This window comes from Centropristis striata, chromosome 22 (assembly GCF_030273125.1).
Source record: "Centropristis striata isolate RG_2023a ecotype Rhode Island chromosome 22, C.striata_1.0, whole genome shotgun sequence".
Taxonomy (NCBI): domain Eukaryota; kingdom Metazoa; phylum Chordata; class Actinopteri; order Perciformes; family Serranidae; genus Centropristis; species Centropristis striata.
Window position 1 is genome coordinate 24,181,553 of NC_081538.1, and position 12,246 is coordinate 24,193,798.

Genomic DNA, 12,246 nt, shown 5'->3' on the forward strand with positions numbered 1-12,246 from the left:
TATGAGCAATTACAGGGTCACTGAATCCATTTGCGTGTGTTGATGAAATATGCTGACACAAAGCTGTAAGTAGTGCTTAGTCCATTGATTCCAAGTCTTTTGTTACAAATGCAATTACACTGGTTTGTTTCGTCTAACTCTTTCTGTCTGCTAGATAATGACCTTAAGGAGGAATCTCCCTCCTCCCATCCTTTCCAATCAATGCCACTTCGTGCGGTGGTTTAGTGGCACTTCATATTGTAAAGCTCTGCAATCACTCAGCATCTGATAAGGAGCACAGCAGCTAAAGGGTACACTAGCCGCTTGTCCCACGAGCTGAAGACACAGCATCAGCCTGTGGAAACCTGCATGAATGTGGACGTTTAGCTGATGAAACCCCATTTAGTTCCATATATATGAGTCAAATACATCCTGTCAGTCTTTCCCCTGGCACCTTCAACCGTCCACACACACACACTTGCACACTGCGTGTTTACTGTTATATAAAACCCCATTCACAGAATCTCTTTTCATGTCTTCCACCAAAATTTCCACACATAAGCAGAGCCAATCTTTCTGTTTCTGCTCAATTAGACCCTCCTCCAGCTCCCGTGGACTCTCCGTCACTCTCGTACACGCCGGGGCGAAAAATAACATTTTTTAATTGCGTGGAAAAATAAAATAAATAAGTGTGTAATGATAGAAAAAAGAAAGCGATTAGAGCAGGAGCTCAGTGCAAATAGAAGGAGCCTACTGCGGTTGAAAGCGTGATAATTAGACATTCCTTTCTGCGTGTGCCAGCTACACAGATTCACTAATGTGCACTGTGCAGCCGCTCTACAACCGAGGAGCTTATGTCCATGGAATGAGGCACCCCACCGGCTAAATTTAACTTTTTACAAAAGCAACCTCGCCTCAAATACTGTTTCCAACCCCTGCCAGAAACACAGATTTAGGAATATGTGTGCATTCATGGTAGGTAGAAGCGTTGGCACGAGCCTCCTACTTCAATCTCTCCTCCTCTCTCTGTCCTCCGTGTGAGCGTGGCTGAGAAAGAGTTTGTTTTGTGCTAAAATAAAAAGCACTGTTGGTTTATATCCTGGTTCAATTTCAATATGAAACACACTGTTTTCACCACAGGGGGCAGTAAGCATCACTTTTTTTCCACACAAGTGCAAAAAACATGCAAAATTTCATGACATATTTGAATGAATGCACTCCATTACACACACACACACACACACACACACACACATACACGCTCTTATCTGCATTAACCCAACATGCCAATAGGCAATATTCATGAAGTATTGCTGGCCAAGCATGATACACAAATCAATGCACGCCGTCATTTGATATCACAGTCGAGCACTTTGACACCTCCAGCAATAATTATGCACAGTCTATAATATCTGCATCACTAATGTAATATCAATAGAGTTAGGGAAGGGCATTTGGGCATGTCTGACCTCGGTAAACCTCAGAGGGCTGGCAGAAATTGAAAAAGCCATCAAATAACTGTTCAGTCGCGGTGCATCCAAACCTCATCCATCAACATCATCGGGGTGTCAAAAGAAAAGATGATAAGTGGGGAAAAGGGAGAGCAACAAGTCTGAGAAAACTTCTCCAAACTTGCACAGAGGCACGACACATTTGTGAAGAGTGGCGGCTGCATTATTAACGATCTTAATATTTTAGTGGAAGTAAAAGGTTGTTAAAGTCCACTTGAATGTGCCTCAGAGCTTTAAATGATTAGGAAACTCAAGCTGAAGGAATTAAAAAGTCTATAATTATACTGAGAAGGTTGGAGTTGCTCCAAAAAGATCTGGGCAGTGCATTGAAATAGCCATTGTTTTAGTACTGACAACAACAAAATGTACTGTTTTACCTGTTGAAAACATGATTACAATGTGATTTTGCAATAGGAGCATTCAGAGGAAGAACTGCTGGGCTTTAAGAGGTTTTTGATTGTATCCGGTGATTTATGGAAGCTATGGGTTTTTTTTGTTGGCGTGTAAATTGTGTTTTCCATGGAAACATAAGAGGCTGTCAAGAATCTTTATCTACAGGTAAACAAACGGCTCTTGTGTAAAGCCTTTGGTGGAGCAGATGGCACCCAGTCATGATCAAGCATCCACCAAAATCTTCAACAACAACAAAAAAAGCACCAAATTGTGTTCTTTTTCTCAAGTACATCAGCTGTGATCAGTTTGATAATAGTTTGCTTTTGATACCATATTTGGATCAGGATTTCACATTGCTCTTCACACGAAAATATGGACTCTAAAGGCTTCACTTGTTCCCCTGCAGTGCTGTTAGAAAAACAACAATGCGTGGCTGAAGTGGTGCAAAAACTTTTGAATGGATTCCAGACTGAAGCAGAAATGCAAAATCATCTGCTCTTTTGCTTTTTTGGCAAGAAACCAAATCAGATTCCCTAAATTGGAGATGTGCATGAACGTGCAAGAACAAAACCAGCATCGACCGACAGACACACAGTGACAATAACAGATAGTAAAAGGCAACACCAGTTCCCTTTTTAAACAAAACCAATTACGGCCAGCTACTTAATTAAGGTCAAGCCATAGCACTCATTCACACACTGCACAACAAAATGATTAATAACCTTGCACATGCTGGTGCTACAGGTGAACTGTATCTGCAGTATTATTTGGGAGCCTGCTGTAATTAATAACTGCACTGAACCACTCAAACAGGATGCTGGTGTAGAACACACTCTCATCTCTACTCCAGTGTAGAAATATGAAGAATCCTGAGATTTTTCCAGTAAAATAACTTCTCATTTTTCAGTTTTACTGTCTTATTTTGCTGACTCTAGCTCTCAGAGTGAAGCCAAATGATCCAAAACTACTGTACCTCCATCCACCTCGTCCCACACTGACTGCACTGATTTCTCCAGTCAAATAAGAGGAAGATCTACTCCCCCCTTTCATTCTCAGAGACTCATTTAGTGCCATCCTGGGTTTTTAAAAAAAGGGAGATAAGCAGCCAAAAAATGAGGCATATAGTTTGATAAATCGCAGCTTTACCTGTTAGGAAATCGAGCTCTCCAGTAGATTTATGAGCAACGAGCTCAAAGCCTGAGTTGGGAGATCCATTCTGCGCATCAACTGTAAGAACGACGATCCAACACAAACCTGCCTTTTCAAGTCTGCTCCCGCGTTGCGCTTTTACGCAGGCAGACTGTGGCTGCGACGCGAAATCACCTCTCGTCCTTTATAAGGTTTGTATCTTCATGCATATACAGCCTAGTAGCGTCACTTTGCATTGCATTGGTTGGTTTTAGTGACTTGAAAACGCAGAAATCACATGGCAGCGTTAAAAAAAATGCATTTTTCCATTCGCTGTGGCGATCAAAAAGGCAGAAATGGAGAATGGCTGATCGGATTGAGGAGAAGAATCTGCTTCAGGGCAAAACTAGACTCTCACAGATCTGCATCTCTGCTGTGTGAGGATGATTGATGATTGTTTTAGCACAGATGGAATATAAAAAAAGAGGGGAATTGTAGAGAAAGCAGCAGAGGACATTAACGACACGTATCCAAAGCGCGTTAGAGTGCCATGAGCGCACACACCACTGGTCAAATGCTCATTCTTTACATTAAAAGCCAAACACAAACACATCCCTTACATAAAAAAACTGTTGGGGAAACCCTGGGGAATGAGTGTTAGCGATGCTTATTGCTGCGGATTTTTGAAGAGGCGGCGCGCAATCTCTATGTGCGGCGTAATTGGATGTATATGGTTGGAAAATGAAGCTCGTGATGGCATTAAGCGACGCTGGAGGAGGATTTGAGACTGCGGATGCTCAGGAAACTATATGAAATAAATGACAACTAAAGTTCTGCTCTCCTCTCGTCGTCCACGATGCGCCATATGGCACAGGCAGCTGTGGATCAGGCATTAAACATTTCGTTGTCCTTGCGCTCATAATGCACAGCCTCTCCAGCAGCGGTCATATATTGGCAGGCCTGTTTTCTACGCGTTATTTCAGTTGATTACATGCATTAAATCCTCTATAAAAGCTCAGATCTGGGTTCAATCTTCCTCAAAATAAAAGTTAGACACTTTTGCCACCCTGGCTGACGAAAAACAACTTTGTTATGTGTGAAATCATGATGAAAATCAGAATATTTCTATATTTTCGCCTTTTTACGCGCTGGAGGATGGTGATTACAGGTGTCTACACGGCTGTGTGAGCGCTCTCACCGTTATAAAGAGACAGTCCCGTATCTGAAAAGTCCCAGGGTCGATCCCCTTCCAACAACTAGTCTCTTCTAGTGTCCTTGAGCAATTAATGAAACCTGCTGCCTTGCTCGCCCAGTCACTGTGCGAACCAGCAGCGCTCTATCTGCTGCTCTGAGAGTCCCAATCACCCTGCTTGAGAAATATCCATTCCTTTTTGGTTTTTATCAGAGTGACAACAGGCTACAGCTCTTAAGGTGGAAGATATTACTGAGGTGTCGGGCTTACCTGCTTTCATGCTGTCATGCTGGTGGCGTCTTTTGGTCCGCTTCATCGCACCGTGGCTGCATGTCTGAGGACATGCTTCTGGAGACAGGCTTTGGAGACGAAACGCGCCTCAGCTGCACGGGAGAAAGTGGGAAGGTGGGGGAGAAGTGTGTGTGTGGAAGAGAGAGTGCGTGTGTGTGTGTGTGATAGAGAGAGAGATGGAGGAAGAGAGGGAGAGAGAGAGAAAGAGCTATAAGAAGCAGGCTGGCGTTTCTTTGACGATAATGACAGTCGTTATTTGCCTTTTTAGATCCAGGGAAACCAGCCGGAGCGTGCCAAGCAACACGTGATTTAAAATACAAAAATTGCCCAAAGCCTTAAATTGTATTATTCGCCAATACACCAATTAAACCTCCTGCCAGCAGGATCAGACATATGCCACCAATTTTCAAAGCTTATTTAGCCCCATTAGGGCTTGGTTCAAGGCACTTCTTCAAATGTATTTAATGCATTTTGGAGGCTATTTAACTAGATTCCATTCATATTATTTAGAAGAACAAGATTTGGGGAATTCGTGTTGTTTCCATTCTAAAAAAAAAAAAAGGGGGGGGGGGGGGGGGGGCACAGATTTACGCAGCTTAACGCACACTTTGTAGTTTCAGCACCGAGGAGAGCGCAGATTTGCAGAGAAGGGGGCAAAAAGCAAGAAGTGCACACAAAAGATTGGATATATTGGGTGTTTTAGGGGGCACATATACTCCAATCCTGTCATTCAAAGCACGCTGCAAACACGCCAAAGTCTTTAAAATTTAATATTCATTCTTAAAATCCTATTTCCAGTCGAACAGAGGGGGAATCCGCCAGTGGGAGGGAGACAAATCAGTTTGTGAATATCTTGAAGCAAGACAGAATAAATCACTAAACAGTTCCACTTAATTAAATACATTTCTTGAAACTAATTCTAAATGGAAACAATTAAAAGTAGACAATGGAAGAGTTTACATTTGTGTATTACATCCCATTTGTTCATTCTTTTGTTTTTTTTTTCCTCCCCTGTGCATGAACTCCTGTTGAGCACATGTTGGAGAGGAGAGGAGCTGCTCTTCGTCATGTTGTATACATTGCGTGGCTCTCCTCTCTCTCTGAAGTCAGCTGCTAAAGCACAACGAGCCGCTTTATCATCACTGACTGGCACTTATTGAGATTTACCCGCTTAACACTTGTTTAAAGAGGAGGATTCCTGTCTGATTTATTACAAGGTTGCATTTGAAAATAGGGCTGCTGGTATTAAAGGCTTAGTGTGATTTGACATTATTTAGTGTTTACTTTTTAAAAAACCTGCAACAGAGCCAAGATGTGAGGGAAAATAAACACAGGATGGGAATGTTTTACTGACATCTACTGGGGGAATAATCTCAAAAGTCCTGTTCTTTTCTTATGTGTGTGTGTGTGTGTGTGTGTGTGTGTGTGTGTGTGTGTGTGTTCGTGTGTACACTGTAAAAATATGGATAGATTATAGATTTTGAATATAGATTTGTTTACAGTATTATTTATTGCTTCATGGTCTTGAATGTAGAATGTACAGTGAATTCTGTAAAAAAAAAAAAAAAAAAAAAAAAGAAAGAAACACCATAAAGTGGAATGTAAAATTAAGGCAACTTTCTGTTATTTTAAAGTATAATTTAATGTAAAAAAAAAAAAAAAAGATTATAAGAATACTAATTGTTTAAAAAAAAAAGGTTAAAAGTCTGTCAGCAAAAGTTGCATCAAATAACAACCGTAAGTTATTTTTCATGTAATTTCTATAAAAATATAAATAATATATATATTCTTTAAATGCATATATGTACTGTATATCTGTTGGAGGTGTGAATCATCAGAGGCCCCACGATACAATGTTATCCCGATACTTGAGTCACGATACGATATTATTGCGATTTTAAGCATTTTGCGATATGGTGAGTATTGTGATACAATATATTGCGATTTAACTGTTTAACTGCATTTTGTGTCCACAAAATTAAATTCAATCCAGAATTGTTTCATCCCATAATAAGTCATTGAGATGGCATGACATCAGAGGTCACATGACCACTTTTAAAATCACCATGAAACATTAAAAATAACCGAACTTTGCAGCGTTTTTTCTTCGCGAAACAATATCCTGACACACATGGTGCCTATAGATTCCTTAGATCTTGTAGTTTCATATGATATCAGTATCTCCAGTATATTCCTAAAAGTGAGCCCAAAAAATGGTTAAAAAAAAAGAAAAAAAATGTGAAAATATCGACAAAAAATTTAGATATATTTGGCGGCCATGAATCAATTTAATATTGCCACGCAAAATGTCTCAATACTATGCTCTATTGATTTTTTTCATGCACCTCTAATATCCGTAGAATAATATGTTTTGTTTTTTCCGTTAATATGATAAGTGTTTGGCAACTTTTGCTACCAGACTTTTTACCCTATTTTTACAATTTTTAAAAACATTTTTTTCTACATTAAATTTAAAGTTTTACGATAAAAAATGGAGTTTTCCAGAATTTTACACTCTATATATATAATATGATGTATATTTTCGTATTTTTACGGAGAATTGACTGTAATTTAACATTCAAGACTATTAGGAATCGAATAATACTATTAAAAAAGTCAATATAACGTCATATTATATCTATTTACAGATTTTTGGTTAATATTTGTAATAAAATGCACTTAATGTAGAAAAAAATCAAGAAAAACCCTTTAAAGTAATACAGAAAATCTCTGGAAATAACTATTTTTTACAGTGTATGTATGTGCGTGTGTGTGTGTGGCAAAGTTGAAGCTAGTTTCATTTACAATCAGCCCTCTTCCTCCAGGTCCAATCGCCACAGTGATAGACAGGTAAAACAAACTTTATTTTAATGAATATGCCGCCACGAGAAAAAAATCAGCCTCCTCCGTCTCACCGTGCTATCACTCCACATTTCATCCCATCACTGTTTAGAGTTATATGTGTTTTCAAATTCGATGGGGGGGAAAAAAATCAGCCATTAGGCCCAGTTTTGAATGGTGCCATCCTGAACTTTAGCTGTCAATTAAAATGTATCAAGTGGGTGTTTGGGAAACACATACATCCTGTACTCTTTAACTATCAACTGAGGAGTATAAATTGGTACGCTGAGGTTGCATATAAAGCAGCAAGGTTCTGAGAAGATAAATAAAAAACCAAATAAGATGCAGAAGAGTGGCGGTTCTCATCTGGTGACAGATGTCAGACACATTTTTACATATGTCAAACACACTTTTATAACTTTAAGAGAATTAATGGTGCGTATAAATGCTCCAGGTAGGATGTTATTAGCACTACAATAAGACTGTTCTCATTACTGAATCGCAGCTGATGGCCACAGCCAGCAATCATGTTGGGTGACAGTCAAAACACCCACCACGTTGCTATTCCTACTCACAATACACATGACTCACAGTATAGCGAGCATACTGCAAATGTGAGTGTGTGCCGCTGTAAACAGGCGACTAAATGGCCAGCATGTGTTGCATACGCACCTGTCTCATGCTGATCAACAGGAGAGCCTCAAAGGCCGGCTTGAGTGCACCGCAATTAGTTGAGGGAAATCTAATTTTTTTTTAATGGACCCACCGTTCGCCAAAGTAAGAGAGACAGTGTGAACAAAGAGTCGTCTAATGCTCCGTGCTGTAAATGGCAACTACATCAAAGTGCATATGTAAAATTGACTGTTAATGTATTTTTCTTTAATGGCAGCAGAGAGCTGTCAAGGCGAGCGCGGCGTGCTCCTGCTTCACCTGTCAGAGCTCTAATCTCTTTGTGTGTTCACTTCCTGTCCTCGTGTCAGGGGGGAAAAAAGCTTTTCTCATATTGCTATATTTGAGTTTGTCTATTATGTCATCGTGTATTATACAGAGCCTCTGGAGCTACTTCACAGTGACTACATTTACATGAACACTAATATTCTACTGCTATTTAGAAAATGACAATGTTACAAATTTATTCGGTTTGTTAATTTCATTACATTTTAGTCCAAATGTAGCATTTTTAGCATATTATGTGGGGTGTGCTGATTATTTTTCAGGTTTTAGGAGCATTCTTAGGGCATGTTTAATGTGCATTCAGAATATGCATCTCAATTGGGTTTTTTATGAATTGCCGTAAAGGCCATAATTCACATCTTTCCTCTCACATACACAAAATACCTCTCACATACACAATTTTAACTCTCACATTCACAATTTTAGCTCTCACATACACAATTTTACCTCTCACATACACAATTTTACCTCTCACATTCACAATTTTACCTCACATACACAATTTTACCTCTCACATTCACAATTTTGCCTCACATTCACTATTTTACGTCTCACGTAAACAATTTTACCTCTTACATGCACAAAATACCTCTCACATTTACAATTTTACCTCACATACACAATTTTACCTCTCACATTCACTATTTTTTACCTTTCACATTCACAATTTTACCTCTCACAAACACAATTTTACGCTATTTTTTGTGTACGTAAGAGGTAAATTGTGAATGTGAGAGGTAAAATTGTGTATATGAGGATATGAATTATGGCCTATGCGGCCCTTCATAGTTATTTACCACAGTTTGCAACATTTTACGGCCTTTTCCCATTTACGGTCAGCTCTGTGCTTCACTGTGGTCATTGAACACAACTCACAACAGTTTGCAAGACTGTAGGGGTAGAGATGCATGTCTAAAAGAAAGGCCCACATTTCTGGTCAGAAGTAGAAAAACACTTAAAACTTAATGAAAAACTTGGATATCAACAGGGTTTTTGATTTACATTTTCAAGATGGTGGTTGAAGGATTAAACAAGGGAGGCGGACTTCACATAGTCTAACAAGTCTGACACTGGTGGAAAACTGAAAAAAATGAACTTTTGGCAAATAGCCAAAATGTCACATTGATGTTCCACTTTTGCATATTTAAACATAATCAACAACATGTTACGTTAATCAGAGTACGCACAGACTAATGTAAATAGGAATATTAATTTGAATTAGCCATGTAAACAGCTAGGAATACTGTCTGTTTTAAGAATAATACCAACATTTTTTATATTGGGTGCACATGCATGCAGTCTGTGCTTAACGGATCGTATTGGCGTACACTGATCTTGTCAACACAACACAACCATGAAAAGGGAAAAAACAAGAAGCAATTCAAAATGCTTTACATAACCTTGAAATGCAAATAAAAAAAAAACTATTTGGTTGTTACATAAACACATGCATGGAAAGCATTCCTTGAAAAGCCACAAAGACAGAATATTTTCAATGGCAGAGGCAAATCTTTTACATGCAAATATTTTCAGATGTCAAGGAAAGGATAAAAGATGTCACTTTTCTTGCTATTCTCCTTTTCACAAGACCCTGTTCCCCAACATTAACAGCTTTTTTTGGGTGTCTGCTTAATTATGAATTCAGTCCAATGTGTCAGTTTATTTGCTAAATTATCAATGAGGTTATATAAATTCCACAAGCTTGTTTATTGTTTCACAGGATTATGATCTGTTGAAAGGGGTTAACTCTATTCTCTGTGTATGTGGTGTTGCTGTTCAGCTGCTCAATGAGGGACGGTGCAAACAGGTGTGCCTCATTATGTCCTGCTAGCAGGGAGGAGCTGGGTCCTGTTAAGATGTAGCAAGATAATGAGATAGTTCTGCAGGAAATTACATTCTTCTACAGGTGCACTTAATTGGTGTGTAGGTGCCTGTGGATATTGTGATGTCAGCAGTAACCAATCAGAAACCTCACATTAACCTACTGAATTATTAAGTTTTGAGGATTCTGCAGATTCCATTAAACTTTTTTTTTTTTTTTAAATAAATGCCACTTTTTATTCCACTTTCTTCTGCTTTTCAACTTTGCTTCTTTCACCCATGGATGGATAATAAGATATTGAGACCCTGGGCTAAACATGGGCCCATAAGACAACAAAACACAGACTTTATAGTTCTTGATAGCATCTTTTTTATTGATCGTTTGTGTCTCTTTGTAGATATTATGTATCTGTGTTTTTGTGTCACTTTGTAATTGTTTTGGACTTTTTTGTTATTTTTATCTCACTTTTTGCAGTGTCAGTTTGTGTTAATTTTTAACCCGTTTGTGGTAATTTTTAGTGTCTTTGTAGAAATCATGCATCGATCAGTGCTTCTCTGTGTCTTTGTGGTCATTTCGTGTCACTTTGTTGTTATTTTATTGTCTCTGGTTGTCTTGCTATTTTTTTTAGTGTCCCTTTGTGTTAATTTTGTGCCTGTTTGTCGTCATTTTTAGTCTCTTTGTAGATGCATTATGTCTCTTTATGGTTGGTTACCCCTTTTTCATGTGCTTCCATGTGTGAAATTTCCAACTTCCACCCTCTCAACATGTAACAGGCGCCTGACACTAAACAAAAAACATGGCTCATCGTAACAAATGGATGTTTCTTTTGGCAAGTGGACGCTCAGTCGAACTCTCAGTGGTGCAGCATCCTTGCAGATAGCCTATAAACGAAACAGAGGACAATAAAACTGCTCATAAGGTACATACAATTAATGCAGCTAAATGCAGTAAAAGCGCAATTTATTTAAGAAAGTAAAGTTGTAACTGGTAACAGACCTTAAGTCATCAATTCATTGGTTCAGCTCATGTGGTGTTTCTTTTCCCATCTTTGGTTAATCTTAATACTATGACTCCTCCTCACCAAGCTGTTCCAGTTAAAAACCTGATTAACATCCAATTATCAGCGTTCTCTTTATTTAACCACTCCCCACAGTCAGTACGACCTGCGTTTACAGAGTGCTTATTGATCATTGGACTGTCAATCAATGTGAACAGCTGTCGAGAGACTTTCACTTGCTTTTGAAAAACCTTTAAGTGCCACTTTATTAAACAGAAGGATGAAATGATCCTCTTGGTGTGTTAAAGCAACTCTCTACAGTGGATTTCATTAGAAAGGCTTCTCCAAGCTGGGGAGGATTCAGCAGATATATAAAGTCAGGGTGGTCCTGAACATTGGGATTTTGATGAAAATTAGTGACTAAAACAACCAACTTTCAAATTGAAAGATAAAATCAGTTATCCAAATTCAATAATGGAAGTTCAGCTGCTATTTGATATTCTCAAAGGATCACGAGCAAGTCACAAAGATATTCTGATCCTGTACTACATCTGCCTTGACCTTTGCCCTCAAACAATAGAGGCGGTTTAACATGTAAATCATTATTCAACCATCACAAAACAGAACAAATGAACCGTTCTCGCGGTGAGTCCATGACCCCAAAAACCTAGAATGTGTCACGTTATCAGCCAAATGAGCTGGAGCAGGACCAGTTTGTCTTAATCAGGTTTGGCAAGTCACTGACGAGCCAGATCCGCAATCCTCTCAGGACCGCTAGAACAAAAAGACAGAAGCAGAAGAAATACAATATGCACAAATCAATGGAGAGGAGGCGGTTTACCTACAATCCAGGGAACAGGCCAAACACCTGTCACAACAACTTGATATGCAGGATAATTAAGCGCTCTCATGAAAGAGTGCAGAAAGACACTTTTTTAAACCTGTGTTATATAAGACTTTTAAAAAATTAGATGCTGTTTTTCCATCTCTGTCTTTACCACCTGTATGCAAATGTTCCGTCTACTCTTGTTTACAGTTTGGCACGATAACGAGTGAAGGGACTGCTCCGCATCAGCGTTTTGAAGTGTGTTTCACTAGAGTCTGGTGACCTGCCTGCTGCTCTCTATGTTTTTGCTGA

The 12,246-nt window shown here is 39.0% G+C and overlaps 1 protein-coding gene across 2 annotated transcripts in view; it reads right to left on the reverse strand.

Annotated features, from left to right (window-relative positions):
- chrm2a (cholinergic receptor, muscarinic 2a) overlaps positions 1-4,617 on the reverse strand; it is an 89,256-nt gene extending 84,639 nt beyond the window's left edge. The window contains exon 1 of one of the 2 annotated variants that reach the window (XM_059325554.1): positions 4,474-4,617. The gene's annotated coding sequence lies outside the window, so the exon portion shown is untranslated. Of the gene's footprint in view, positions 1-3,029; positions 3,597-4,473 lie in introns of those variants that run through there. The other variant, XM_059325555.1, reaches the window with a different exon arrangement.
- Between the last annotated feature and the right edge of the window lie 7,629 nt (positions 4,618-12,246).